Source organism: Mercenaria mercenaria, unplaced genomic scaffold, assembly GCF_021730395.1.
Source record: "Mercenaria mercenaria strain notata unplaced genomic scaffold, MADL_Memer_1 contig_526, whole genome shotgun sequence".
Taxonomy (NCBI): domain Eukaryota; kingdom Metazoa; phylum Mollusca; class Bivalvia; order Venerida; family Veneridae; genus Mercenaria; species Mercenaria mercenaria.
Genome location: NW_026463405.1, coordinates 34,369 through 58,747, shown reverse-complemented (window position 1 = coordinate 58,747; position 24,379 = coordinate 34,369). Strand labels below are relative to the sequence as shown.

Here is a 24,379-nt window from a genome sequence, read left to right as displayed (position 1 = left end):
GTCAAACGTCTAATCATTTGATCTTTGGCTATGATTGCTTTTAATCTGTTCTTTTTTTGGTTGGGTTTAACGTCGCACCGACACATTTTTGGTCATATGGCGACTTTCCAGCTTGCTTTGATGGTGGTGGAAGACCCCAAGTGCCCCTCCGTGCATTATTTCATCACGAGCGGGCACCTGGGTAGAACTACCGACCTTTCGTAAGCCAGCTGGAAATTTTCCTCACATGAAGAATTCAACGCCCCGAGTGGGGCTCGAACCCACATCGATGAGGGGCAAGTGATTTGAAGTCAGCGACCTTAACCACTCGGCCACGGAGGTCCCGCTTTTAATATATGTATGTTTTGCTATACGATATCAATTTTCTGCCTCTCATAACGGTACGTTAAAGTCTTTTGGTCGGGAGACGATCTGGTCTTGATCAAGGTGTCAACTTGAGATATTATACACAATAATCAGCTTTTCATCGAGGAGATTGATAGCACAAAGACAATGAAACAATCCACTTGTAGGTCAGTCAAATAAATTACAATATTCTAGTATACTTTTAGCAAAATGACCTAGTTGAAGACATGGTAAATCAATTTGTTATAAAGGTTATTTTGTTCTTTTTATAAGTTCTATCTATATGGAATTTGTTTGCTAACTCCTTGTACAATGAACTACGGAATCCAGTCGGGGCCATTTATAATGTGACGTGACATAGCGACATTACGAAGTGACACCCGACAATCGCAAACGACGGCGACAATCCCAAACGACAATGTTGCGATATCCACTTTAAAATGTCGCCTTTCAAAAGCACGATTATCGCGATGTCACTTCGCGTTGTCGAGCGTCGTATCACATTGTCGCTATGTCACTTCGTAATATCGCGATGTCACTTCGCGTTGTCGTGTTTAGACCCTGCAAACGCGACGGCGACATTATCAAACGACATGCGATAATCACAAAAAACGCTCGACAACGCGAAGAGACATTTTCAAATTGTCGTATCGTATGTCGTGTGTCGCGGGTTTGGGTGAGGGTCGACGCGCGACAATTCCAAACGATACACGACACGCGAAGTGACACTCGAAAATATGAAGCGACATTTTCATAATGTCGTATCGCACTGTCATGCGTCTACCAGTGTTCACTTGAATAAATACCGGCTAATCTTGGTCGCAGTTTTTCTAACAATACATCAATTTCTTTTTATTATTAAAAGCGTTAAAAGTAAAGTATCAAATTGAAATTTCTTTTAATAAGTAGTATTGCCTAATCGAATATTAAAAACAAAGTTCTTCCCCAACGGGCACGCCGTCGGGAACATTTGATGAACTTTGTCATTTTCGGCTTAAACGCCGGGTCCTTCCTGGCTGATATAGCGGTGGTAAAGACATTAAGCATATTTAGAGAGTAGGCTGGGCTTATCTGACAGATGATGGGTGATAACACTGAAACTTTATCTCTAGTAAAAGAACCACATTTGTTTTTGTATATAGAAGAACAACTAGTTTTCAGATCTGAATAAATTGTAGTAAATATTCATCCACAAATTAAAAATACTATGTATCTACCAGGGTATCTACAACTATTTTCCATTGTTTAAATACTACTAATTTACATGGTTGGATGAAGTTAAGAAGTTTAAACTTAACTTTGCTTTTGTATCAGTATCAGAGCAATGGTACACAGGAATAAATATTAAAATGTGGAAATATTTTTGCTTACTTACACAATTCTTATAATCATATTCCATAGAATTGTTGAATCTCTCAGAATTATAACAGGTCAGTGTGTGTTACATAATGAATGTTTGAACAATTATTTGTTTATACATTTCCATCTCCCGGAAATTGAATTTAGAAACTACTGGCTCTGATATCCATATACATGTAAATACTAACAAACTGCACTAAAACATACATCTGGTGATTAAATATCCTGGCAATGCATTAGTTCAGCTTATCACAGTGACCAGAATACCCATTTTGTAATGTAGGTACATCAGAGTAATCAGTCCAGCTAATTTTATGAAGTACTAATTTCAATATACCAAAAATACTAATCTGTTGTAAGAGCTATATATTTTTACTGTAGCAGTTTCAAATTATACAGTTACAATTCATTTGTTTGAAGTAGGTCAATATTGAAGCAGTCAAATAACCTTCTAACCTAATGGGTCAACCCGATGTTTTGAGAACTAGATATAAATATCTTTTATCTACAGCTTTCAAGTGGTGTAGCTAATTACTGTAATGTGTGCAATACAGGGATGCAGGGGATTACTCTTGATAATTGAGTGGAACAAATGTTGAATATGTGAGCAATGTGATATCTAACAGTGGAAGTACTGCGCTCAACATTTTGAAGTTTAAATCAGAAAGTGAATTATCATTTATGGAGTAAATCTAGATTGTTTATATAAAAAGCAGAAGATGTTATTTCTTTTCTTTATCTAAATGCTGAATGGAGTTATTTGTTTCATCTCCCGCCATCTGTCAGAAGATTTTACTCATGTAAACTTCCCTATTCTGTTATTGGCTGAAAGGGCGGTCATAAACTTTATGTGGGCTGGCTTTAACAAGTAGAGGTAAATTTGAATTTCTAGCAGACAACAAAAAACTTTTTTTCAGAAGAGCAGTAATTACTTGATAAAAATTTACAAAATTTTACACACTGAATTCTGTCATACTAGAGAACAAATGTTCAAAGTTTCAAGTAGACATTTTCTGAGCTTGTCTGCCTTTTATACTTTTACCTTTGTGTTTAACATTTATTATCCAATTCTGTAGAATAAAGTCTTATATCACAGAGTTTATGACATTTGAACAGCATATTATTTAAGTCTGGACTTATTATTAAATCTAGACTTCAGGCGTTTTGTGTTTTGAACAGCCTATAAGTGGTATTTCTTATATAATTGCACTAATAAAGAGAACAGAAATGTCTCCCCTATCTTCCGTAATAACTAACAAGATTCCGTGGTAAAACTGCTTTCCTATTGCCTATAGTGTCGAGGCTGACTGGAAACAAAAACCAACTGCTTAGTGTTTACAGTTCAATTTCATGAATCAGTATTGCTCTAAGGATATACCAAGTCGTCCTTTACTTACCGCTTCTCCGCATCTGGTAATTTAGATAACTCTGTCGGTCTTAATCACAGGAGTGAGCATCGCTAATGGGGCATCCGTCGTTGCATGTTGTTAGACGTTCAGGAATGACTAAGTTAGACATTCTGGAATGACTAATCCTTCTGTTTTGAGTTAGACGTTCAGGAATGACTAAGTTAGACGTTCCGGAATGACTTAATCGCCTGTCTAAGTTAGACGTTCTGGAATGACTAACCCGCCTGTCTGAGTTAGACGTTCAGGAATGACTAAGATAGACGTTCAGGAATGACTAAGTTAGACGTTCCGGAATGACTAAATCGCCTGTCTAAGTTAGACGTTCTGGAATGACTAACCCGCCTGTCTGAGTTAGACGTTCAGGAATGACTAAGATAGACGTTCAGGAATGACTAACCCGCCTGTCTGAATTAGACAATCTGGAATGACTAATCCTTCTGTTTGAGTTAGACGTTCTGGGATGACTAACCCACCTGTCTGGGTAAGACGTTTCCAAAATGACTAACACGCATGATCTGAATTGACTAACCAGACTGTTTGGGATAGACAGTCTCAAACGAAAACCTCCGTTCTGGATCAGATATATTCTGGAAAGGCTAATGTCAGGAACTGTGTTAGACATTCCTGAATAGCTAATTTTCAATAGGAGGTATATTTCAATACTTGGTTGGCGTATGGGGATTGCTTTAGTTTTGGATTTTTTTTAATAATTGGGTTAAACATATTTGGCGTAATTAATTTTGACCTTCTGATACATGATACAGTTTCTTTTCAAGTATCTGTTTATTTCAGCAATTAGATTGGTTATAGCCTCTAATTTCACGAGATCGTAGCCCAAGTGAATTATTCTCGCGACGTATGAGTGTATTAATTTTAGCAAAAGACGATTTTGCTATATATTTTTTCGAGTGTAATATGCCCTTAATCTAAGTCAGTAGATAAAATGTAATAGCGCTCTTTCTTGGTTGCAACAAAAATATTAACGTCATCGCATGTACACATACGTTATTTAGCGTAAGCGTGTTTTAACAGCAACAAGCGTATTAGAATCAACTTTTCAGTATGATATTGATTAAGCGTGTCCTTTCTTATTACAACGCATTTGATTCCTTCATATTGGGTAAGTATTCATTACTGGTATCCAAGCTGTATTTAAACATTGATGTTTCTGACTATGAAAGAAATCATAGCAAATTATCATCGCAAATTTAGCAACGATCGATATATTTATAAATAATAATTTCCATTTGTCAAAAGTTTTCTCTTTTCCGCCCTATTCTGAAGCATGAGATAAAGTGTTCAAACTTCTACAGTACATATTTTTCACTCGAACACTGTATAAATGCAACTCAAATCTTGCTTCTACGAAATTTATTTAATGTTTATAACACATCTCTATTCAAAGGACTATCAAGTTTAGATTTATATAGTGATACCTGACATTTGATACGAAAATAAACAACAGAACCAAACCGCCAAAATAAACCCCTTATTCAGAATTCTGAGACAGATGTAACATTTTTAAAATTTTGATTAATTCAAGGCAAGAGATTTAGAGCGATGTTTAGAGTACAAAGATAATGAGCTGACAAAATTTTGACTAAGGTACTGTCATTTTCGTAGTAACTGAAGGGCCATAGCTGGGAATATCCAGATAATGAGCTGACAAAATTTTGGCTAAGGTACTGTCATTTTTCGTAGTAACTGAAGGGCCATAACTGAGAATATCCAGCTAGTTATAGAACTATTTTGAGATATTATGCCTGCAAGCATAGTAGTCAAGTTTGGTGAACAAAGGATAAGAACTGCTCAAGTCTGGTCAACTTTAGCAAATCTGAGAAATTCAATGGCCATAACTTCAGAGAAACTTCACAGGCATTGTGCCTGTCAACATCGTGATAACGTATAAGGGTGAAAATAACAAGAGCTGTCGGTAAGACAGCACGCTCCACTATTCGCAATTTGACAGTAAAATAAATAAAATTAATGTCTCAATAAGAGACCTCTACTTTAAAAGGAAGATACACCAATATATGAAAAGCCCCTACTACACAGAGGGGTTAAAGGTCAAGTAAAGAAGGTGTACTGACATTCTTTATTTTTAATTTTGATTTTAAGTATGAAAGGGGCATAACTCTGCCAAGAAATACAATTAGAATTATTGTGATTGTAACCACACACGCAGATGATGATTATAAAGAAACATTTTTAATTTCAAGTCATTGTCTTTTAAAGTACCAAAGATATGTCTATAAACGATGCTTTCAAAAAAAATAACATGAAAATAATTTCAAGTGTAACAACTTGGTGACAGTAAGAAAATGTCTCTGATTTTGAATAAAACTATGCATCTTATGATCAGTTTTTTTCTTCTGCATATTAATGCAAATAAATCATGGAAGACATAATCCTGTGTAACTCACTACAAAATGTTTGCACTAAATGACATATGTCTGTAAATGTATTCGGAATAATCTCATGTATCAACTACTCATGAAGCAGTCCTTAGCATTACAATCACAGTATTCTGCACCATCGTCTGCATCTGAATACCACTGAACAAATATCAAATATATGTCCATTCAGATGCATTATGATTAAGTTAAATTCACAATTCTTTAGAGCTCCTGAAATGTTTCATTTTTTGACAGATGTCGGCAAACATCTAAGTGGTGGTAGTAATACAGTAAGTTATTTTCTGTATCCTTCAACAATCCTGTTGCGCCTGGTTCTTGGTAACTTTCCCTGAAATTATAAAATCAGTAATATTACAATGAAATCAGCGTAAAAGTGGCAACATCCATCTTTTAATTTCCGAGCGTTATTTTTAATTTCATGTTTGAAAACGAGTCATCCCTTTAAACCTGAAGTATACTAAGCACAAAGCATAATAAAACTAGAAATTGCTTTTGTAAAAAAAGCGCATGTCTCCCCCATTGCAAAGTCCTATGGGCAAGAAGTCAGTAGTGGTCAGGAGCGAAAGTCAAAGAGACACTGATGGTTGGCTGCAATAGGGATCATCTACTTGGCATGTCCAGTCACCCGCTAAGTTTCAACACTCTTGGCCTAGTGGTTCTCAAGTCACTGTTCAGGCTGCTGTGACCTTGACCTTTGATCAAGTGACCTCAAAATAAATAGGGGTCATCTACTCTGCATGTCTAATCATCCTATTAAGTTTCAACATTCTAGGTCAAGTGGTTCTCAAGTTATTTTCCGGAAATGATTTTACATGACCAGGCCCCTGTGACCTTGACCTTTAATGGACTGACCCAAAAATCAGTAGGGGTCATCTACTCTGCATGTTCAATCATCCTATAAAGTTTCAACATTCTGGGTCAAGTGGTTCTCAAGTTATTGATCGGAAATTGTTTTCCATGTTCAGGCTCCTGTGACCTTGACCTTTAACAGAGTGACCCCAAAATCGATACGGGTCATCTACTCTGCATGTTCAGTTTCAACATTCTGGATCAAGAGGTTCTCAAGTTATTGATCGGAAATTGTAATCAATGGTTATGCCCCTGTGACCTTGACCTTTAACGGATTGACCCCAAAAACAATAATGGTCATATACTCTGCATGAACGATCATCCTATGAAGTTTCAACATTCTGGGTCGAGAGGTTCTCAAGTTATTGATCGGAAACGGTTTTCCATGTTCAGGCCCCTGTGACCTTGACCTTTAACAGAGTGACCCCAAAATTGATAGGGGTCATCTACCCTGCATGACCAATCATCCTATGAAGTTTCAACATTCTGGGTCAAGTGGTTCTAAAGTTACTGACCGGAAACGGTTTTAAATGTTCAGGCCCCTGTGACCTTGACCTTTAACAGAGTGAACCCAAAATCAATAGGAGTCATCTCCTTTGCATGTACAATCATCCTATGAAGTTTCAATATTCTGGGTCAAGTGGTACTCAAGTTATTGATCGGAAATGATTTTCAATGTTCAGGCCCCTGTGACCTTGACCTTTGACGGAGCGACCCCAAAAACATTAGGGGTCGTCTAATCCAGCAGCCCTACTGATCTTGACGAGGTGATATAAGGCCCATTTTGTGTAAATTATTTCAAAATCGGACCATCGTTTTAGGAGATGTCGTTTGAAGATTTTTCTGTTTTAGCTCTAGTGCCCCTGTGTGCAACCAAGCGGAACCGTTTGAATAACTTTGGTAGAGGACCATTCATGCCAAGTTTCATCAAAATCCATTCAGTGCTTATGGAGGAGATGTCTTTTAAACACAATTGTTGACCACGGACGCACGCACGACGGTCACAGCGTGATCACAATATCTTACCCTGAGCATTGCTCAGGTGAGCTAAAAACAGTATGGCATATACGGTCATGTAATTTTCAAACATGCACTCCGACTATTCCCCGAAGGAATGCTTACTCTATGCAAAAATCATGCCAAAATCTTTCTACGAAATTATTGTTTGCGAGCGGAATGACTAAATAGTGTGTAGCAACTGGTCCATAGATTTAAAAAAAAAATAGTTATCATATCAATTTATTTTACTGCAAAATGAGCGAAAAGGATCGGAGGTCTCCGACTTCGTTTTCGCTATATTATCTTAACTTTTTCCCTACCCCCATTTTCACGCGCAATAATTTGGGCATCAAAATTTCACACAAAAAAAAACTGTTTGTATTTTAGAGAAAAATAAGTTAATCCCCAAAAAAGTTTACTACAACATAAATTTCATTTTAAGCGTATTCTAATTTTGTATTCTTTCCGATTCTTATTGTCATACTTGTATACATGAATGCATGTTACGTACAAAAAAAGCGTAATGTAAAAATAAGATACTTCTTATTAAACATTTGAGCCGCACCATGAGAAAACCAACATCCGCGCAGTCTGGTCAGGATCCAAGCTGTTCGCTAACAGTCTCTTTAATTGCAATAGGCTTTGAAAGCGAACAGGCTGGTCTGGATCCATGCTGGTCGCAAACGCACTATGTTGGTTTTCCCATGGCGCGGCTCATTTTACTGCTCGTTCTCTCCTCCATAGCATTTTTTTTAATTTGAATTTTCTGAAGATGTTCCTGAAATGTTTTTGAACAGAATAAGATTATAAAATTCCTTGACTATCAAGTCCATTTCACGCTACAATGAAAGTTGGGAATTTAAATAACAATTTTCCCCCGGAATCTGGAGCTGTTAGTTCAAGCTCGACCAGCTACAGCGTTCCATGAAGTGAGAAATTTGTCTTTTTTATGGAGTGTCTACTGGTTAGAAACTATAAAGACAGGCTGTGTAAATTTAATGTTGCTGAGAAACGGCGTAAACCCAACACAAATAATAGTTATCAATTGCGCACGTGCAATAACTTATTTATTTCATGCCCGTACACATTAACTTCATTTCGTTTTGACTGTGCATAGTTCGATCAACATAATAGTTAGAATTAACCGGGAATAATTATTGTTTATTTTTTGGTTTTACGCCCGTTTTCGACAACATTTCATTTTTTACAAGCACTAAACTCTTTCCCACAGTAACTTACAACTGTCCCATTGAAAAATATTAGTCACGGATAGAGTGACTGTACCGGACACCAAACCTATGACCGCTCGATTCACAAGCGAACGCTCCAACCAGTATAAAGTCATTCGGACGGAAGTACGCAGCCTATTTTTATTTCCCCTTTTTACTTGACAACAAAAGCTAGCCAATTTCTATCTCTCACCACTCGAGTTGAAAAGTTATTGTCACAACAACATGTTCGTCATTAAACCGCGTTATTACAGTGCAGTTCGTGATGTGCAGGTTGTTATCATAGGTTCTCCAGTATCTAAGTTCTGAAGTCGCTCTGTAACCACTTGGAACATTCAACAACAAAAAAAACAAAGTAAAACAAAAATTGGCAAATGTATGTAGAGTTCGACGTATATGGTGACTTCACAAATGGATTGATGTGCGAACGGACGTATGGATTGATAAACTGATTGATACATTTGAAGATATAATAGAGACAGACCGGCAGACACGAACAAGTAGCAAAATGGAGAATATTTATAAGCATACTACATTATAAAATTTGGTTATTGCATTTTTGGTTCGAGTTCCGCCGGGAACGTTTGTTCTTCTTCATAGTTAAGTTTAATTAATTTTATAAATATATTTCTCTAATGTATTCCGTTTGACGCTGTTAAAATACAAACTTTACCTTCAAAAATAATTTCCACAAGTACTTCATTTCGGCTCCATAAGTTCGCTTTTTATCCAACACCTATGGATATATGCCGGATGAAAGATGGACGACTGTTTTTTTTTTTGACTGTTTTGTCTTTTTCCCTTTGAGTAATTCAAACTCCAGTCAATACTGTCATTTAAATTTCTGCAAGTAAAGAAGACATTATCATAATAGTTGAGAATATTACCTCATCTTGCATTAATTGTTTCTTACTTTTTTACATTCACTATATACATTGATCCGAACTGAATATTGGTACGGTACCAGAGTTATGTCCCTTGTGTCAAGTGAAAGGGCGCCAAAACTTTAATCTGAAAATTTAAGTAAAAAGGGGATTAATTAATGAAATACTGTGCAAGAGATGTTATTCTTGAGTCATATGCTGTGCATGATGATGTAGAATAAATACTTTATGTTTGAATAAAATCCCTTGTGCGGTGACAGAGATTAATGAAAATGCATCAAAATTAACCTAAAATCCAAAGTAAAAAGGGGCATAATTCAAGATAAAATAGTACCAGAGTTATGAGCCTAGTGTCATATGATGTGGATTATGATGTGGGATGATTGTTTTAACTTTGAATGAAATCCATTTAATAATAACTGAGATAGAGCGAAAGTGCACCAAAAATATCACCTGAAATTCTAAGTAAAAGGAGAGGGGATAATTCATGAAATATTGGTGCGAGACTTATGACCAGACCCTTGTGCCACATGATGTGGATGATGATAAGGAATGAATAACTATTTTAAGTTTCAGTCCAATCTCTCAAGCAATTACAGAGATATAAGGAAAGCGCATCAAAACTTTAACCGAGGTCGAGTAGGACAGCTCTCCATACTTCGTATAGTCGAGTTAAAAACAACTTAGTTGTATGCCACGTGGGCGGGCTTAACCCGCATTCAGTGTCGATCAACTAGATAATTTTAGTTTTCTTAAGTCGTTTCACATATAAAAATTGAATATAAATTGAGCCAAACAGCCTCTGAAATTTATGCGTCTAAATTTGATAAGAATTGCGGGCGAAAAGTTACAACGGAATATCATTCTACAGACAGGTTTTGCTGTACATCAAATTTTATGAAAAATAAAAGTGAGAACATTTGAGTGTAAAATGTCTCACTTCTCTTATAATGAGTGTTTATGTTTGACTATGTTATAATTGTTTATTGTGCAGCAGTCATGTGCTTTTTCAGTCGATAAGTCTTACAAGTCAGACAATTAAGCCTGCAAGTAATCATTTCGCATTTCAAGACCACCCTTAAATATGTTTGTTTGCCATTTCCGACCCATTACTTCTGGGTCGGTATTTTTTTTTTCTAACATCAATGAAATATTAAGCACACTCGAATGAAAAATACTATGAACTCAACCATTTCAGAAACGGTCACTGGCTTACAGAAACGAAATAGATTCAAGCCCTGAAGCATGCATTCTCATTTGGTTGAAGAATATTTTGTTTACACTTCCATGAAAATTTATTATAGCTGCTGACACGAAAATATAACGCAAATACTAAATTTTCTGTAAACACACGATCAATACCAAAGGAGCATCATGGAAGGCACGTGCAGTTTTCCCGCCAAAATAATTGAAGAAACGTCTGCTTCCAGTTCAATTTGGAAATCCATTATAAGGTAGAAGATAGCCCGATATTACGAAAATACAACGCAAATACTAAATGTGATGTTAAGTTGTTAACACGCGGTCAATACTAAAAGGAGTAACATGGAAGCCACGTGCAGTTTTCCCGCCAAATGATTGAAGAAACATCTGCGTCTGGTTCCAATTGGAAATCCATTATGGCGTATAATATTGTCTAATATTATTAGATTATTTAACATTGTTCTGTACAATACGGAGATATATTTGGACGAGTACCCAGCTGAGAAAACCATATTGGACGAGCCGCTATGTGCCTATGTTGTATTATATAAGCTGTTCACATTTTTTAGACTGCACCCAAATATCGTTCAATTCGTTTTTCAAGATGTTTTTCACAATTATTTCTAGCGAACAGATTTTTCTATAACTTTACATATTTATAGATTAATGTATCACAAGTTAAAATATGAAATAAAAATGATAGCCACCCGTGCTTCTTCTTTCAATATTCAAAGTTTATTAAGAACTCGGGTCACCAAATTGGTATTTTTGTCTGAAGAAACAATACATACATGTTATAATAAAACAATTTATTTATTTATTTATTTATTTGGGTTTTACGGCGCACCAACACAGTATAGGTTATATGGCGTCAAACAGGACTACAAATTTTGGTTCCACATCTCATTTACATCCAAATAAAAACTTAAACATGAGGTATGGAATCAATTTATAAGAGTATCTTGCATGCAAGTTTTAAGTTCAAAAGGGGATATAAACTGATGTGTGCCCTTGACGTATTAATGTATTGATCCTTTCCGAATACATCAATAATTCCCGATAATGTAGTTGGTTTGATTTAATTTAAAAAAAATGTTAAGTTGTGTTGGTTTTTTTAACCAACCAAGTGGATATTTAGATTAATTTACCTTTGTCGGCCAGCTAAAAATTAAAAAAAAAATCATGCATTTGATTTAAAAGGATTGTAAATGTATTTGTATTAACCGAATAACAGCATTTCATTCAGCAATGCGAGCTTCTTTCCTTTTTCCATTTTATAATTTTGTTCAGTTAAAGTGAAACTGAAAACAATATATTTTGCCATAAACTTTCACAAGACAATAAGGGCATGAACAGTTTCTCAGGTGCCCGCGGGAAGGGTATGTCTTTTTTTTTTCAGGGATTCAGGGTAAACTTTGGTATGAATACAACAATGAAACGTATTTAAATCTTGTGATTTTTTTCTGTGTTTTCAAACAGAAGCATTGTTGTGTACGAATTGTAATGTCAAAATTTTATATAATGTTGTAACCAGGCCGAAATGAATGCTGATTGTGAACATCGCTGCAATAGGTGTTTCCACAGACTTATCAAGGTAGACAAAAATGCACTGTTTATTACACTAGCAGAGGTCGCGAAAGCCGTCGGACCGTCGGACATTTCCGGTAAATTTTGATCCGGTCCGGCATGATATATCAAGTTCACAAGACCGAGTGTCCGATAAAAATTGCAGGTCAATATGATAAAATAAGAAGAAAGTCCTCCACGATTTCGCGAAAGTTCGACTTTCATCATTAAATTGTAAAATGAAATCCCGAGAAATTGATGTCAAACTATATTTTAGTAAGCGCCTGTTTCATTGGTACTTAAAATAGAAACAGTGGAAACCCCTCACAACGTCACGACAATTCTAAGAACGCGCGTTATCATTGGATGTGTACTAATCGTGGATGGTACTCGATTTATGTACGCGGGAACCAGACGGGAATTTCCAGAAATTCTCTTTATGTCAACATCAACGTGACTCGGTGCAAACAATAGACTTGTGGCGTAAAAAACAGCGATGCTATAGCAAATGAATATGAATAAAATCTGTAAAATTACTAAAAGATCCTTTGGAAGCAAAGAATGCAACCAAGAAGAATAACAACAGACTCGTTGACTGAGTCTTCGCGAGAGGTAATGAAATGTGCAACATCGCTCACGCCCCCTAGCAACGGCTTAAAAGCGGGACTCTAGATTTATTACACATATGTTGAATGGACTCCATGGTCCCAAAGGACCAGAAAATATAACAACACTGAATCCAAGTACAGGGAAATTTTTTACAGCCTGAAAACTTAATGTCTGAAGATCTGTTTCAGTTAATATGACCTGGAAATAAACTTAAAGGATGTAATTTGTGTAATGCTGTCTATATAGACTATGTATAATACCAGTTTTAAAGATCAGATATCAAATTTATTAAAAAGAAATCGGTCTGGTAAAATATTATCCGGTCCTGTAAAAAAATCATGTTTACCAGACCGACTGTCCTGTGAATGTTCAGGGTCTTTCGTGAACACTGCACTAGGCAAATCAAAAAATCCAACTCGAAGTGACCGGAGTACCGGCGTGCAATCTATGACCAGACAGCTGCTCGCAGTGGTTTTTGATAATTAGTTACCTTGTACACGGGGTCACCCGCCGATCCTGCCGTTGTCCTTAAATTATTTCAGTGTAATCTAGACAGAAAATAAGTAGAAACTAAGAATCTACATTTTAACCATTTAAGTATGTCCCTTTTTTTAATGCTGTTCTTATAAGATTTCAGCATTGTTACTTAAACGCCTCAAGCGTACTAACTGCGATCAAACGCATGTTCGACTCATGAGCAAATGCCGTTCGTCTCAAGGGCAAAATCCTGCACGATACAGATTTGAACTTAATTTATTTTTAAAATTTAAATAATTATGATATGTTTGTCACAGGTCGTATTTTTATAGACTGTAGTAACGCGCATCGTACATAATAAGTCAAAATTATACTTAACCCATTTCCAATAGTGTCATGTTGTATGGTCTGGTTAAGTTTTGTCGGAATTATACTAGATCGACATTAATATTGCCGTTCCAGTAATTAGCAGTAAGATCAATGACTCGTTGAACACTTTGGCGGGAAAACTGTACGTGCATTATACCATGGTTCTTAGACCATAATGACCGTGTGTTGCGGCGTGTAAGCTGTATATTGATTATTATTAACAAACTGTATTTCTTCGAAATGTAAAAAAAAAAGTTCTAGAACTTAACCGAATGAAAATGAACATGAATTTCGTTTCTTTACTCGTGAGCGTCACTAGCTCTGGAATGTTGGGACTTTATGACATTTTTCTTTCCTAGTTCTTTATATGATGATTTTATACTTAATGATGTTATGTTTAATTACCAGACTGACAATGACGACTCGGTCACTTATTCCGCCGAAAAAATGCCAGTTTAGTGCTGAGTCGGAAACAGCATAAGCATTTTATGGGATTAACAATGTATATAGACTAGCCACTAGACTTCTACATTATTCCCCTTTTGGTCGAATTCAATTTCATAGAGACAAAAGCCAGTCTATTTTAGAGATTTTCACAGGGGAATGATGTTAAGATATTGGACATAATGATATAGACTGACTCAGTTCACTATATTCAGTCATAAAAATGTAAAAAAAATATATCATAGTCTGATATCAACCTATGAAAAAGTCAATAATTGTTTTATTACATGAATAAATGTAAAGTCGGTCTTGTTATTACAATTGTAACTTTAATAAAGAAATAAGGAATAAATTTAGACCAAATCAGGTTGATATTGGTTTTCCAAGCACCTACTTCGATCTATTGTTATTTTCGTTCTATTTATAACCCAAGAGAAGTTGATATGACTAATATGTACTCATTACTTTTCGAACCGTTTTCAGCCAATCAGAGAAACAATAGAATACAGTCATGTAATAATTTACTATTGCAGCTTCGAACTTATTACAACAAATAAAAAACAATGAATTGTTAATATTATATATCTTAGTTTTAAATTGGGAGTGCGACATTTAGCGTTGTTACTGCGACATGTAACGGTGGACAAAATAGATTTTTTTTTAAAAATAGAATTGGATGAATGAAATATTGAACATTTAACATCAGATCTGTTGTATTTTGGATTAAGAATGTTGGGGTTTTTTTTTAGCAAAAACTTTGTACTAGTATGTCCTTCTTTTTCCTACATAGAAAATCTGTCCCCTATTCAGAACTGGCTTCAGGAATATTCTTTGGAATGAAACTGATCGACCATTAGATGGGCAGATGGACGGATGGATGGATGGAAAGATATACAGGTGGCAAAATGAAGAATACGCAGATTGTTATACGACATGACTGTGCTTGTTTGTTCCGTCAATACTCAATAATCTGTATTTTCTGTTACAAATTAATATTAGATATTTCTCTGAATTATTTCGTACGACGGTGTAAGAAAAGAAACATACCTTCAAAGAAAAAATTAAGAGTTTCCCAGTTATTCCACTACGACTACATCAATACTTGGCTACTGGCTATTTATCTGACGCCACAAGATGTAAGCATGTGAGCAGGAAGAATGTTGGACGTCTGAAATTTGTTGCTTTTTCCTGTCTTGTAATTCAAACTGTACTGTAGTCAATACTGTCCGATGTTTCGATTCGTTTAGGTTTCTGCAAATAAAAAAAACAATGATAATCGTTGAGAATATTTCCTTATTGTATTCAGAGATTTTAGCGGGCTAGATAAACAGGACATGTTTGGCAACTAAAGTTTGTTCCACCTTTTCCGTAACAAGAGTTTCCCTTTATTTTTTTAATCTGAAGAACAGAACAGAACAGAACAGAACAGAATTTTATTTAAGACTTGTACATGGTACATCGTCATGCATAATAAACAACATATTTTGATAATACAATGTCACGTTAACATGATCTTTCAAACATATGATAATTATGAATAATATAATAATTAAACAACAAAAAGTAATGTTTAATGATGGAGGATGAACAGTTATAATATAACATTCATAATATATTTATAATAATTCTATCAACAAGTAGGCTTAAATGTGTTGTTAAAGTTGCTAATAGAAGACGCATATGTTAATATTAATTGTTAGCATTCATAATCATATTTCTAGTTTTAACAGATTCTTTAATATACTTTGCAAGATTTAATAGTATACTCTTTTTATTTGTAGTAATAAGTTCAATGAATTTGTACATCGATGGTCTATTATAATAATACTTCTTAATGTATTTTCTTCTAATATCTATATAACATGGGCATATTAAAATGAAATGATATTCATCTTCAATATCTATAGTGTTACAACATAAACAGTATCGTTCATTACGTGGTATTCTATTTTGGTCCGTATCGACCAGTTTGAATTCTAAGAGTATGTGCAGATATTCTTATTCTTGTAACAAAAAATCTATAACTTTTAGGTAATAAATCTAAGTAACATTTATATGTGAGAGTTGTTATACAATTTTTATAAAGATCTAACACGGCACTATTTTCAACAGATGCAAACCACTCTTGCATGTAATTATCAATAAGTCTTTGTTTAAAAATCTTTGGAAACATTTTACAATCTATCAAACTAGTATTATTGAAATATTCAGAAAAGCCATACATATCTAATACGTTTTTAACATTCGATACCCAGTTTTTTTACCTATATTACAATCAGATACACCTAGTTCATAGACTTTCCTTAATATAATATTATCAGTATTTATTAATTTGCACCAATATTTTATCATTCTCACATATCTATCAATATATAGAGGGTGCCTACCTAACTCACCATAAACACTTGCATTACAAGTGCTACTTCTAACATTTAAGATTCTTTTACAAAATTTAATATGTACACGCTCAATATCTTTTGACTTATTGTGGCCCCATACTTCAGAACAGTATGACAAAATAGAGCCTACAAAAGAATCAAACAACTGACATAATAACTTTGGTTTAAAATCAAAATCTTTACAGTTATACAATAAAACGTTTAAAGCCTTTAATGCTTTACCAAACAAATGTTCTTGGTTTAACACAAAACTCCGAGGATAAGCCGAGGAATTTATAACCGCAAGTCCTGGCGGCCAAGAGGCAGTAGAGGAGGTGAGGAAAAGCAGCCCCCACCCCCTCCCATCCCCAAGGAGTTAACACAATTTGCTCTCTGCAATACGGTTTATCATACTGTCTGGATTCGATCTAAAAATTGCAACTATATTTTGCTTGAATTTCGACACATTTAAATATTTATAAAGAATCACAACAGCGGAGTTCATTTTATGTTATTTTTCGTATTCCTTGCACATAGCCCAGATAAATTTCTGTTTATAGCCTACAGTAGTGTAAGCTCAATGTTAATGTTAAATTCAATAACAATCAGGCTTGAAACAAAAAAGAAGTGATAAAGTCTATCAACACTACAAAATTCGTAACTGCGATAGTGATTCTTTAGGCGAACTGCAATCATTGTCCATTGCTTGATAAAATATAATTACTGGACCCAGGGATGAGGAGTTTGGGTAAAAGCTAGGAGTTTCCGAGAGTGGAGTATCTGACAGTATACATATAGCTTAAGTGCATTTCAAAACTCGTTTTGTCAACAATCATCAGAAAATATTTTCAGCAAAGATATCAACATACTACTCATTTTGCCACAATTATTTCTTTAAAAAATCAAATTATCAAGCGTCACGCGTGACGGTCACAATTACATATTCAGAATAATTTAAATTACGTTGCCATGTAGGCTAGACATTTTAAAAATCTTTTTTCTTTGTGTGTTGTAATTTTTTAAAATGTGTGTTTGTAGCTAAATAATGTGATCATTTGTTTGTATATATATGTAGGCCTACGGAATGATATAAAACGCATACATATGTAATTTTCCCGCAGAAATAAAACGCCGTCGATTATTTTTTATTTTCAGTTATGTATCGACAAAATCCTACGTTTCAATGTTGAACCTAGCGATCCTGCAGAAGGTTGGGTGTATCTATCAACTAACCTGATGAGAAATAAATCTAACATAAGTTATTTTGTAATTTTTACATGAACTGCATATGAAATCAAATTTTACAGCTGTGCCTTTTCCTTTCAGTATATTTTTTTAATTGTAGATATATTGTAAGAAAAATACAGTGTCATGCTAGTACAGCTGCTAAAAGAGAAAATTTATTTTGTCATGCGTTATTTCTTTTCTTTCTATAGCTGATACCTAATTCACATTTAACCCGGGCGGCGCGCGATAATTCCTTGCGGATTTTTTGGCATCGTAGATGGCTATGGGCTACGGCGTATGTGTTCACATTATATACAAGCATCGTGCCATTTTTGTACTGGTTCTATGTATGGAAATCGTACGAAGCCCGTACTGCTTCCGTGCATGAAGAGGCTGCGCGGAGAAGATACAAGGTAAAAGCCTGGACGGCAGTCTACGTGCTTAGAAATTCTGGGGGTCAGTCTGTCTACCATCTCCCGAAACATGGTAGGCTCGATTATGAGGTAAGCTTAGAAGTCCCCATAGGATTCCGGCATCAACTCCTGCATCATGGTGTCTAAGTGTCCGAGGGTGGCCCGTCTCAGCAGCAAGGGTTTCACGCATACCGTCCTCTTCCGGTGCCTCTGTCGGGCCTGCTGCTCATCAAGAACGACCAGGCTTGTAATCATCTGCTCTCTTCTCCTGACCTGCCTCAACTGCAACCGCAATCATTTCTCCGACAAATAATGAAAACATGTCGGAGATGGCCATTTATATATAACCATCTGAAAATGTGGATGATGTGGCCGCTGTAGGGTTGCCGAACGATGATTGCTTAGTATTCGTGCGTTTTCATGGGTACCGCACGGGCAGCTAGCGGCAACCTTATTATGTACTATTCACAGAAAAAAAAGCGAAAAAAATAAAGGGTAATTTTTCCCCCATCAGTAAGCTTTAAAAATACACCCAAAATCGCACGAAAATGATTTTTAATTTAAAAATTTTTGGGAGGGCCCCATACCCCATCCCGGGGGGGGGTAAACCCCTCCACCCCTATCCCCTTGTCAACTGACCCCCCTCCCAAAAACCCTTTGGTTACGGCTATGTGCAGCTTTTATTTTGGGTTTTGTCATTTTCCAAAAAAAAAACCCCCAATCGTAAAAACCCCGGGCGTTAGAGGATCCTATCTTTTAAAATCTACTGAAATTTTTACAGAAATTTTTAAATCTATACTAATTAGATATCAAAAATCAAATGATTTCCTTTTTCACGCCTTCATAAAAAAACTATTTTGGGGGTTTAATAAAAAAAAAAATTTTTTACCCCCTTTGTGTCATTTTTAAAATCCGCCCCCTTTTCCCAAAAATGCAAAAAAAATTTCGCCCCCCAAGCATTGACGTGACGTCATTTTTAAAACACGGGGTTCCCTCAAAATTTTTTTTTGGGTTTGGTTTTAGTTGGGGTTTGGGGGTTGGGTTTAGATTTCCGAAAATCATGGGGGTTAGGGTTAGGGTTTGTAGTCCGATAATTGTTTTCTGAATTTATGTGTTTATGAAATAAAAAAGTTGTCAATACTGTGATTCTCCCGGGCGGGGAAAAAAGTATGATAAAAGAAAAAGGAGGCAATTACCCGCCCCCCTAAGCCATAATCTCCCGGCATTTTTCCTTTCCCCTTTTCCCCCGGGAGACAAAGTGACGATATTTTTGAGACAAATTTAAAAATTGGGTCGATTTAAAACCCAAAAAAAAACCCATTTTTACTTTTAAGAATAAGGTATGGAAATATTCTGTCTTTTGAAGGGTGTTGCATTACCCCCCCCCCTTTGCTATTATCGCCCCCCTATTTTTTTTTTTTTTTTTTTAAACTTAAAAAACACTAAAAAATAAAGCATAATTTTAATTATTAATTAAATTTTAAGGGATTTTTTTTTGGCCCAATTGTTTTAATTGAAATTTGAAATTTGAAAATGAGCTTTAAAAACAAAGCATCATTTACTACGTTTTTCATGGAAAATTTTTTCATGTGTTTTTTTTTTTATTTAAATTTGGTTTTTTAAAACAATCACGTTTCATTTTTGGTCTTTTGACGGGACAAATTAAAAAATTTTTGGAAAATAGTTTTTTTGTAATAAAACCCTTTAGCCCCCACACAAGAGATAAAAATTTAAAAACCCTTTAAAAACCCAAAGTTGATTACCATTTTTATCTACAGCCTTAAAAACATTTTTAGCATTCTTTTTTTTAAACTTTTAAAAATTAAATTTTAATAAGTCCTCTGGAGTCAACAAGGAAGTTCTGGTTGCTTAGTCCTTTAATGTCCCCACCATCCTGGGTTTATCACCCCTTTTTCACTCTTTTGGGTTCCCTTTGACGACCACCCCCTGACATGGTCAAGGGGTCTGCACTGTCCCTCATTTTTCCCTTCAGAGGAATCTTTCAAAATCGTCAAAACTGTCACTACCCTAATAAATGATAGAAAACATCAGATTTTGACAAACTTTCAGGGGACTTCCCCTTTTTTTCTTTTATTTAGGAGTTTTTTTTAACCCTTGTGATCAACTAAAATTTTACTTTCAAAAACTTTATCAGAGTCATCACAGAACATTGGGTTTCAATGACAATCAGGACCCTGAAATTTTTAGAGACCTCCCCATTTTCCATTTTGGATAACAAAGTATATTTCCTAAACCATAATAGGACTTTAGTTTTAAATACCCCCCAACTTATTTTAAAAATTAAAATAAAAGTTTTTCATTTGGCACACGCTTCAGTGATGCACAAATAAAAAAAACTTTGAAGTTTTTAAATTTTATATTGATTTAATCCTTTTATTTTTTTAAAAAGGGTTTGAGTTTTTTACACTGAGGGGATATGATAAAGCCCGAGAAAAAGGGTAATAAAACCCCAAAAGTGAAATAAAAATCTTTTCCCACAATTTTTTGGGGGACATTTTAAAATAAATTAAGTGTTTTCTCAAAGAACCCAAGAAATTATTTTAAATTTTAATAAATTGGGGGTCGATAATGGGAAAAGGGTCATTTTTTAAAATTGTTTTATCGACCCCCAATAATTTTCCAAAAGGGTTGAAAGGGAGAAAAAAAATTTGGTGATAGAAAGGGGTTTTCTTTTGTGTATAGAAGGTTTAAAATAAAAAATTAAATGATTCGTTTCCAAAAAAACGGAAAAATTTGTTTTAACAGAAAGAAAACCTCCCTTTAACGGCGAGTAGTGGTTGGCACTGAAATTTTCTTGCAGTACACTGTTGAAAAACTTTAAAAATGGCGCATGAAAAAAATTTTGTGACGAAAAATTGGGACATGAAGACATGATAACTGTTTTCTAGTAATAAATGTGTTTAAAGTTTCATTAAGGGTGGGGGGTCGATAATAGAAGGGGCCCGATTTTTTTTTGGGGCCCCTTTTTTTTGGGCTCTAAAAGGGACATTACAGTAAAGTAAAAAATGAAAGCCCGAAAGCATTGATGGACGTGCCTTTTTTAGGGATTTTTTCGGGGGTCGGGGTTGGGGTTAACTAAGTTTTTCCCTATGAAAAGGCGCAACATTATGTTTTTAAACCCAATAAAACGCCCAAAACGAGGGCTTTTTATTTATTACTTTGGGGGGTTTACAAAAATTTTTATCAAAATGCAAATGTTCCAGTGAGAATGGGCGAAGACTTGTATTTCTAAAAAATATTTTAACATATAATATTTTTTAAAAAACCTCTTTTATCAAAAAATGATATTTCTCTTTCCCCCCGCCTAGCTTTGGGAAAAAGACCCCGGGGAAAAAAAATAGCAAATCTTTCCCAACATCTAAAAAAACAAATTATTTTTTCCCTTTTTGTTTATTTTTCAGTTTTCCCTTTGGTTTTTTCTTCGACATTTTTTTTTAAGAAGTTTAATTGTTTTTTTTGAAAAAGTATTTAATTTTATCAAATTTATTTAATTTTAAAGGGGGTCTCTTTGTTTTCACAAGACTGAAATAAGAAAAAATTTCCCTTTTTCATCTTTTAACCCCGAGAAAAAATGGCGAAAGGGGGCGGGTTTTTTAAAAGGAAATGAGACCCTTTTAAATTTTTAAAAAAAATTTGATTTAGAGTTATGCCCCCAAAAAATAAAAGTTTTTAACACGGTTTGAAAAAGGTAAAATCAGCTTTTTTTTTTTTTTGGCAAATTCAGGGCGTAATTCCAAGAAAATAAAGGTGAAATGGGCTACGGTTTTTTTGGAAAAGGAAATCGGGGATCTTACTAGATTTAAATTTGGTGCAAGTTTAATAAAAATTAACAAAAAATGTGTTCTGTATCGCGTTCAACACCTGTAACAAATGGGGATCTGTTACGTTGTGGCCTACACGCCCCTTTAACAGAATTGTCCGTACACATGTGTTTTTTAAAAGGGAATTTAAACAAGCTTAGTGCTAAAATATAACAGTGTCCTAAAAGCATGTTCAATAAAGTGCCCTCGGTCAAAATTGGCCCCAAAAAAATAGAAAACCAACGGGTTATCCAAATGGACAAAAAAGGGCTTTTTATTCAAAATCTAGTGCATGATTTAAATTTTCTTTCTCTTTTGTAACAAAAAACAAAAAGGGCTTTAAAGCTACGCTCTTAACCCTTACCCTCCCTAAATTTCTATAATGAATTTGTCCGTCTTTCAATTGGGAAACCGTACCTTTAAACGGTTTAAAAGGGGCGTTAAAAAAAAGTTTCCGGACAAAAGGCGAAATTTGTTAGGGACCATGTCTGGATGAAATAGCCCAAAAAGGGCAGAAGATTGCCACAATCAGGTTAAAAGGTTAAAAATAGAAAAAGCTTTACATCATGAAATAGGATTACCGGGACTTTAAACGATTCTAGGGAAAAAAATTTTCATTTGTATTTTGACAAGATAATGCATGTAGTTTTGAAAAAATATTGCCGGTCAGGGATTTTTGGGGGCATTTTTTCCCAAATATGGGCTGTGCCCCCTTGAAAAAAAACCTTCCTTTTTCCCCCCAAAAAATTTATCTTTATTTCCCAAATATATTTCAACCCCCCTTTTTGGGTGGAATTTTTTTTCAAAAAAATTTTCAGAAAGTCGTTCCCCAAAGTAAATTGGGAGTCATTTCAAAAAAATAGTCCATTCGTTTCCCAGATATTTCAGTAGGAAAGGAAAAAAAAAATAAAACCAACCTAAGAAAAAAAAAAACCAAGCTTCATTTTTTTCCCCAATTTCGGGATTTGTCGCGCTTTTTTTTCCCCTTCCCATTGGCACAGGCATTTTTAATTTTTTCCCAAAAAAAAAAAAAAAATCACTAGAGTTTGTTTTCTAACAATTAAAAGAAAAATTGGGGTAAACGGCCCTTTAGTTCAAGGTGGAAGACAACATCGATAATAAGTGGTTTTTTCCGCGTTTGAAAAAAAAAAATTCAAAAAATAAAATAAACCCGGGTGTGTTGTATTTTTTTGGGGGGATTTTGCTATAATATTTAAATATTGCATTTTCGGAACTAAATTTTTTTTATTAAAAACCAAAAAGATTATAAGGGTAAAAAACATTACTAAAAAATTAAAATAAAATCTATTTAAAAAATTACATGTAATTATTTAACCCAAATAATTTTGGGACAGTTTTAAAGAGTCTTTATTTGTTAGCACTCATAGATTGGCCGACTTTTTTGGTGTAATAAGCCCTTTTTGATAGTTTAAAAGTCGAGACGTTTACACCCCGCCGCCCGTTTTATTTATTCAAAATTTTTTAAAATTGCGTGAACAGTAACATTCAAAAAAAGGGAGAAATTTTTTTTCAAAACGAAACATTTTAAGGGTTGGGGGAGAAATCTTTTCTTAGTTAGATCATTTCAATCCCGGGGGGTAGTTTCGTTCAATATGGATAAAAAAATTTGACGTACCCTAAAAAAAAATTCGGCCGGGGGTTTCGCACACGAAAAAGCCCCAAAAAAGGGTAATAACCCTAAGAAATGATTTTTTAAGCGCCTCGTCACGGTCGTTAAAAAAATTCATCGATTGTTTTTTAATCAATGCAAAAAGGACCCAATCTCTAAAACGGGTGATATGAAAAAAAAATATCACATGCGAAAAAAAAAAACAAAATAACGTTTTGCGATGTGATATAAAAATTATGGTTTCAATTGAAGATAAGGGATTTTAAAAAAATTACAAGTGGATATGATATATTATTCAAGTTCGATAAGGGAAATTTTGCATTGGCATTTATGTGAGGTATAAAAAAAAACAAATTATACACATTTAAATATATATTAGGACAGTTCAGACCTATACTGGCTAGGGGGCCCCCAAACCCGGACGACCCCCAAAACCGGGAAGTCCTGAAAACCCGGCTTTTTTTGGTTTTTTAAAACCTTGAAATTTGTTTAGATCAAATGGACGTTTGTTTTGCGGTTTAAACCTACCGGCTTTTTTGTTCCGATGGGGGTTTTAAACCCCCTTTTTTAAACCGTTTAGGGCTAAAAACCAATTCCAGACCATTTCCCAAATTTACGTTTCAAAAAAAATCTCAAGTCCCTTGTAGGGGGAACAAAACCCAAGTCGTTTCCGAGTCCAATGCTCTAAAAAACCCAAAATCTTCGACACACGTATGACACAACGCCAGCCCTATACAGGGCGGGATCCAAA

At 34.8% G+C, this 24,379-nt stretch overlaps 1 long non-coding RNA gene across 1 annotated transcript; it reads right to left on the bottom strand.

The window, feature by feature from the left end:
* Positions 1 to 5,196: 5,196 nt before the first annotated feature.
* LOC123565964 (uncharacterized) lies at positions 5,197 to 15,560 on the bottom strand. Its single transcript, XR_006689302.2, has 3 exons — positions 15,207 to 15,560; positions 9,281 to 9,451; positions 5,197 to 5,858 (listed from the first exon to the last, which is right to left on the bottom strand). It is a non-coding gene; the product is annotated as an uncharacterized LOC123565964 (long non-coding RNA).
* Between the last annotated feature and the right edge of the window lie 8,819 nt (positions 15,561 to 24,379).